We start from the raw sequence: 7,889 nt of genomic DNA, 5'->3' as shown, positions 1-7,889 counted from the left end.
TGTGTTTTGCCTAGTCTAAGCATGGTTAAGTTTTCCGGTTTCCTATTTTTCAGCAGTTTCGTTTTGTGTACATGTGTGAGTGAATTCACCTCGGCTATGTTCCGCTCGCGTGTATACACTGTCAATGGCTCGGCGTGCACCTTCCGTATACTCGAATGCATTCACGTGTGAATTAGAATTGGTGACAGGATGTAGAACATGGTGATATCAGCTTAGTTTGCAGAAATTTTTCGATTTCTAGTTAGCTGCTTTCTTTTGTGATCTTTAAGAATTTTGTTGTTGTTTGATCAATGATGTGACACGCAAAAATATTTACTTTTTCAATTTCCTTTCTCGCCTAGTCTTCCGAAAATGGTAAATTTCGAACGTAAATTATCCACAGTCAATTGTTCCAAGTAGAAAATAAAAAAAAAATGATAGACCGAAAAACCGAACTAAATCCAAGTAAAATATCGAACAACATCAAATTCTTATTTTTTTCGTTATGATTTCAGGCTCGTTTAACGTTCACTGTTCGAGCTACGCTGTCCGTTTCCATATGGTTGTTATTTGCCTTTGCTTTCTCGTACAGCAAGTCATCACACTAGTAGGATTTTCGATAATTATTCAATAGTTATTTTTGTTTATTCACAATTTTAGTTTTTCACATTTTCATCATTTTTGTATATAAGAAAATATAATTTAAGGCAGATTTTGGTAAAAATTACACACAATGATTTTGTCTCTTTGTTATTTTTAGATTTGTTTCCTCAAAATTGGTTTAAATGTATGTTTTTCCATTGTTACTTTTTTATAATTTACTCTTATTTACTTCTTTCTTCCTCATACTTTTTCTTCTTTAAGATAAGGCGCGAAGGTGCTTCAAATAAGCTTGTACTTTTTTTCGTGATATTTTTAGACCGGGAATCCCAAACATTGCCGAGAACGTGTTTTTACTTGTTTCTTTTGTAGTTTGTTTTTGTAGTTTTATTTTCGTTATGGTTAACGTAAAATCGAAAAACAAATTGTCTCCAAAAGTTCCGAAAAACTAGCGTTTGTCAAACCAAAGGGTTTTAAACCTCTCACCTTGTTGTTTGCTATTGTTTGTTTTCCTTATGGATCCTGTCATATATTGTCGCTTTGGAAATATTCCGATTGAATTTGTTTTTTTTTTTGCTACTGACAACTGATATTGGTTTGGTGTACTTGTTTGTTATCGATGTACGGTGGAATCTGTAACTGAGGAGTAAATCAATTGATTCCAAATCATTTCGCTAAGTGATGCTGTACCGATTTGGTTGGCACTGAGTCTGTCATGTTTCAAGGTAACGATCAGACGTAATCAGTCTGATGCATCTTCAATGGTAAATCAGCTGGATGACGAACCGGTTTTTACCGGTTCAAAAGTTTGTTGAAAGCTTGTTTTCTGAGTCAATCAGTGTACTAGGATAATATGTAGGAACGTATATTGATACAAAAAATCCATTTGAATCAATGCTGATGTTCGATCTGAAGTAGTTCATTTTTTACGAAAGAAACAGACATTACTCGTCAGATAGGGACTTATTCATATTTTACTGAAGATATGAATCAGGAATATTGTTGAACTCTTCACCCCAGCGACGAATGTAAGCTGAAATTCAGTGCCAGTGAACTCCTCTAGCCATGAATGTATGACTGTATTTCCAAATGATTTCCTTCTATTAGAATTTTGCTGACAATTACGATTTCGATTTCCATTTTGCGCAATATCATTTTCTTCGTCTTTTGACAAAATTAACAATAACCGGTTGAATTTTGAGTTCAATTTTGACCGCCTATTTGAGTATCATTTTTTTCAAGTTCGCTGTTCTCCTTTTTTCAAGCACCCTTATGGAAATAATAAGGAATTTTCGTCTTATTTTATCTCCTATCCCAATGATCTTAGCGTTCCTGCACTTACCTTCCCGATGTTAATTCGCTCTTTTTAGTCGAATATTGTAGCCCCTCTCCGCTGAGGTCTGAGCTGCGGAAGGGGTATCGTTCTTCTAACGTTTATTCAAAAGTGTGTGCAATTGTGTGTAAATCAACTAAATCTGTTAAATTCGAACGAAACTGGTCCTCCAGGAACAGAAGTGTTGAAAATGTCGCCTTCTGTGCTCCAAAGTGCGACATACGTTAAAATGTCCGGTAAATACTTGTTATTTCTTAATTGTTTCCAAAATATGGCCGAAAGTTTATCATCTGCTATTTATTGTTGGTTTTCAAATGTGAGACAACGGAAACGTGAACATACTGCCGCAAGCAAATCTTCCAAATGAGGGTCTGCTGAGGCAATTTGTACTGTTTCAAAATGAAATGCAAATCAAGCAATTTGGTGTCTTCTTGAGATTGTTTGCCTGTTTACTTGCTCGTTAGTTGTTCGATATCTTCGTACATCTTCTTTTTCTGGTCACCTCTATTTGTCTACTAAAACCAGGGAACTGAAATATTAGCTGCTATCGTAATAAATCTGTTTGAAATTTGCTGATATATGTGTTGTTTTCCTTCCTGCTTTGTATGTTTCTGTGTATTATAGCTGGTTGTGGGTGGTATACGTTAGAAAACCAAAAAACTGTTCTCACCAACATTAGCTCGAATCAGATGGAGTCCCGTCGCGCGGTGTCATCTCGCACATTGGCTGCAATCCGGATGGTAGTACGGTAATTGATGTTGTCAGGAAAAGATGACACCGGAACCAGGTTCGAGAGACTAAACTTCCTTCCTCCAGCAGGTGGCAGTGCTGATCAGTGTTTGACGGTGGTAGGCAAATCGATGTGTGGTGTATTGCTTCTTATTTGCCGCTGATTAGTTTTGGTATTGTTTGGTTTGATAAGGCTTGGAAGTAGGTTCCCCGCTACCCGTCGACGCCAGGTGATTCGAATATTCTGGGCGACGCTAGATGTTAGCATTTGCATTAGTTTACGTTTGGATCATGGATGTTTCTTCTAGTTTTCCATTTTATTTATTTCTAATTTTTTTATCATTAACTTTAGTTACTATAGGTAAATATGCATTTACTCACCTTGACCTACGACTAGCGAAAACGGTAAGAAAAATCACGAGAACTTAACACTTTTTACATATGCTTCAAGTCGAAAACACGGACCATACGTTTCTCCGACGACAAAATGTCTTCGTCAACAACGTTATCGGATTGTACTCTGTCTCGGAGATACGTTTCGTTTTGTGTCAACATATTTATTCAATTAATTAATATCAATCAAAAACCGAATCATTCGCTATTTCGCTATGGCTTTAATCTGGTTATGGATGTTTCGGCAAAGCAATTTACCATTTTTTTGGCTGTTACTGAAACAAGTGGTAGAACATGAGCGTCACCGCTCACTTGACTGTTTACTATTGTTGGTTTGATTTTTTGTGTGGGAACAAAAAAATAATTTGATGATTTTGGGTGCTGATTACATTCCTATTACCGTTAATATCTTTTGCAGCTGGTTTAAAAAAAATACGATCGGCTCAACAACACTTTCGAGAATCAATTTGAGAACTAAGTTTACCCATTTTACCGATGGTACTATGCGACATGTTTACTACAAGAGAACCTAATTGTTTCTGTTCTGGTTCGAAATTGCTGCTCTGCATATAATTGCCCACTGAACTGAAATCGTCGCATCGGATAATTTGCCTCGGTTTTTGGTTTTCGCTGAGCCGATCGTGTTGAGCTTTGTCTATGTGTGTATGTTCAATTTTTACAAATTTCCCGTCCAGTTTTGTTACTTTTCAAGAAATAGTTTGTGAGTTTTTCGTATGAAACATTCCAAGAAACTGATCCAAACTGAACACCTGTACTAACTTAGGTTCAGCACTGAAGGAATAAACGATAAAGGTAATATGCTGATTTTGATCGCCTTTCTGCTTTTTTTTGTTTGTCTAATATTTAAAAATATGTTTATACACGTTCAATATGTTGCATTTTTTAATTTCTTTTTTTTTGTAATTTTCTTTGTTAAAAATTTATAATAATTTGAGGTAGATTTTAGCTTCCACGAAAAAGTAGATAAAAATATTGAAACTGTCAAACGCAACTCTAACACTTCAAATTATCAGATTTTGTTTTGCTTCGGTTTAGTTGACTCTATTTCCTAACTGTCAAGACGATTTATTTACTTGCTTCGAGGGTTTTATTCGTTGAAATTATTTTCCTGGATAACGTATAATTCAACTAAATGGCAAAGCATGATCACATAAGTCTGTGGCATATTCTAATGAACTTTTTCTCTCCATGCTATTTATTGTTTGGTTCCAAAGTGATAACATGTTTTATACATTTTACATGCAACCTCTTTTAGTCGCACGGTTTGTTTCTGTTTCTCGTTCGGTTGTTTCCCAGTACATCTCCGTAACGGCGTCAAAACAACATCCCAGGTATTGTTTCTTTTCGCACATAGCCTGAATTAATCGGTTTTTTTATCTTCTACTTAACAGTGACAATGTTATAGGATGATATAGCTGATATGGAATTGCTCCCATCTGCGTACCTATTGTTTTTGTTTGCTTTTGGAGAAGACCTGTTGGGATCAAAACTAGAATCCCCGGCGTTATAAATTGGTGCCCCGAACCAGACAAATCACTCCTTTTGATCCCAACCGCTTCGCCTACTGTGTTTGAGAAAATGATTGCTTCCATTCGATAAATTCATATACTAGTGTTTGTTCCTCCCTCTTTGTTGCTGCTGAATTGTGATGTTTCTGCTTAGTATACACATTATTTTTACCCACGGCGAACGATCATACGTTAGCGGTGTCACCACTACGAATTGCTCACCTACACGCACCCTCTTAATGTGCACACGCAAGAGTACGCGTTTGTAGTGCGATCATCAAATGCAAGCAAAGTGCAAATATTTGAACGCGAGAAACTGCTGTGTACTCCTGCGAGCTAGGGACGCATGCAGTGGCTCGAGTTTGTGACACACTCTGCCTGTTCGGTTTTTCAACTGTCAATGTACAAACAAAGGTAAATGGTTTCGTAAACGTTATTTGAAGCCAATTTACATTGATAATTTACCTTTTAGTCTTTTATTGAGACTGTTCACTTTGCGGATTGGTCTTTTGAGCTAAAGTATTTTTGGTACATCTTTGTAAGTCGATTGCCAATAATCGACTCACTCGGTCTCGATATTGCTTTGTTTACTAGCATCCGTTGGTTGTCATATCAGTACAGCCTACATCTGTTTTAGAAGGGTACACTTACACCATTGCTATTTGTTTTGTGTTTTGTATGTATTTTGAAAATTTTAGTTCTTTGTACAATTGATCGATTGACAAAATTGAGAGTTAATCTAAAACCAATTATCCATTTTTTCTGTACTCTGTAGACCTGTTCAATCGATTCGTTGGATGATAATTTTTCCTATTGTTAAGTTTTGACGGTGTATGGTTGCTATAATTGTTGAAAACTGGGTAGTCGAAAATTCCATGAAACTGTTTGCTTTATTGCTCCGAATCAGTATCGGATGATTGGTGTGTCTTTGTCGGTTACTAGTACAATCATTGGGTCTCCCTGTACTATCGCAGCGTACAGGAGGCAGAATTTTTTTTTCTACATTCCATACCCAATCCGTATGTTAAAATTACTACATATACTTAAAACTGAACGCTTACACTAAAATGGTTGCTTTTTACCCACTTACACTGCATTTCATTTCAATGTATTTATTTTACTTTTACTTGCATACACTAAATTTGATTTGTATCAGTTTCTTGCGTGAGAAAGTTAGTTTCTTATCCACTGGTTTGTTCTGCTGCTATTATGGCTATTGTAAATTTTCATTTCGGTTTTTCTTATCATTTGTGTTTAAAAATATCGTTTGTGTTATTGCAATCGAAAATAAGATTGTATTGTTGAAACTGTAATATTTAAAAGTTTTCTGGCACTATTGTTGAAATTATTATTGATTTGAAATTGTTTCTATTTCGGCTGTGCTTTTTTGCTGCTTGGTAGACTTTTACTCTGTTAATTGTTTTGTTCTCTGTGGTACACATACAATAGAAAATAGTATCACCTATTCGCTTAGAAAGTTCAACAAAAAAATTCATCTCCCCAGCGCCGGGCAAGCCCGGCCGAACCGGGAAGTATCTGAACTAAACTGTTTCGGTTTGGCTATTATAGTAAGAGAACGACATCCAATCGGTTTGTGGTTTGTGTTGCTGAACTAAAAACTTTGCGGCTCAACGGCGACGACAGGGTGAGCGAGTTTTGACCGGACACCGGTTTGGCACGATTAGCTAAGTTTAATGGTTACCCCAGATCGATTCGTGAGGTGATCGGGGTGGATGCTGTACATCTGTTTAGTTCCTGCTGTTGGTAATTATTAGAGAACAAAATATGTTTGCATTTCGATTCCGAGGTTTTCCGAATATTTGTGTCTATAGTTGTTGCGATAGTGAATGTTTAAAATAGGTGGTCTTCAGAAGAAAATCATCAATAACTTACTAAAAAAGTTTAAAATTATAATTAAAAATTCCGTTATCACTAGCTTTAATTAAAGGCTCATGAAACAATGCATTCGAAACAATGTGTACATATGTCAATATTACTAAAGTTTTTAAATTTTTGATTCCAATAATAATAATTTGTCCAAGTCTCCGAAGATTTTAAATTAATTGATATGAGCTTGAATCCAATTCGTTGAAATTTGGCGTTGCTATTATAAAATCATTCGAAAAAAAGAATTATAAATATAAATATAAATTTATGTTTTAAGACACAAAATTTAAGCAGACAATTACTTTTAAGATGTTGACTAACGAATTTATCAGTAGAGTGAATCAGATTAAGGTGAAGTACACTATGCACTGAGAAGCCTAAAAAGATGTTTCAAAATCGTGCAATACGGGTCCAACGATGGACGTCTATTGAACGGTTATTTGGACGTCGTTCAACGTTGGTCCAGCAAACCATTTTGAAAACAACTGTTTTTAGGGCATGGTTTTGAATTTTCGGAAGTGTCAAGGCAATCCAGTTTTTTTATACTTTCCCCGGTCAAACCTTTCGAAATTTGGTTCGGAATCCGGAATGAAGAAAGTATGGATTCTAGATTAAATGCAACAACCAATTCCGAAACCGTCCGAATCGGTTGTTGTATTTGGTTGGAATTCTTACCGAATTCATTCAGAATTTCGCGCCGGTTCAGGAATAGGTTTAACTGGGTCTGCTCGAAAGAGCAAAATGACTATCAGCCCCCTAAGAACGGTTGTTTTGAAAATCGTCTAATGAAGGATGTTCGTTAGACGACGTCAAAATAACCGTCCAGCAAACGTTTATCATTAGACCGGCGTTGAACTTCTTGGAGTCAATTTTTTTTAGTGTCACACTGGGAGTACACAGTAATCGAATGCCACCCATTAAAGTTCATTCGGAAAATGAGCCGGAATGCTGGCTGGTTCTTATTTGCACTCCGGCTCCAGTGACACAACCGATTCTAGTTAGAATCGGTTGTGTCACTGAAGCCGGACTACTAATTAGAATCAGCCAGAACTCTGGCTCATTTCCGGTTGAACTTTACTGGTTACACGAGCCAGAACATCCTGTGTTACACAACGTTACGTTCCGAGCCCCAGCTCGACCGGAACAATATTTGCTGCGCTCTTTGTTTACTGTTGTGGATTAGCTGTTCTTGAGCAAATCTGTGAACAGTTGCTCAGTAACGGCAAAAAAGAGCACCAATTAAGCTTAACCAGTTAAGCACAGCCGGAAAATCAGCCTGATTCCTAGCTTCTAGTTTGTATTCCGGCGCCAGTGACAGAATCGAGTCTAGTTAGAATTGGCTGTAACACTGGCATCACTGGAGCCAGAATGTGAATTAGAACCAGCCAGAATTCCGACTTATTTCCGGTTGAAATTTACTTGGAAATGTCATACCGGTT

Source organism: Topomyia yanbarensis, chromosome 1, assembly GCF_030247195.1.
Source record: "Topomyia yanbarensis strain Yona2022 chromosome 1, ASM3024719v1, whole genome shotgun sequence".
Taxonomy (NCBI): Eukaryota; Metazoa; Arthropoda; class Insecta; order Diptera; family Culicidae; genus Topomyia; species Topomyia yanbarensis.
This window is presented reverse-complemented; position numbering follows the sequence as displayed.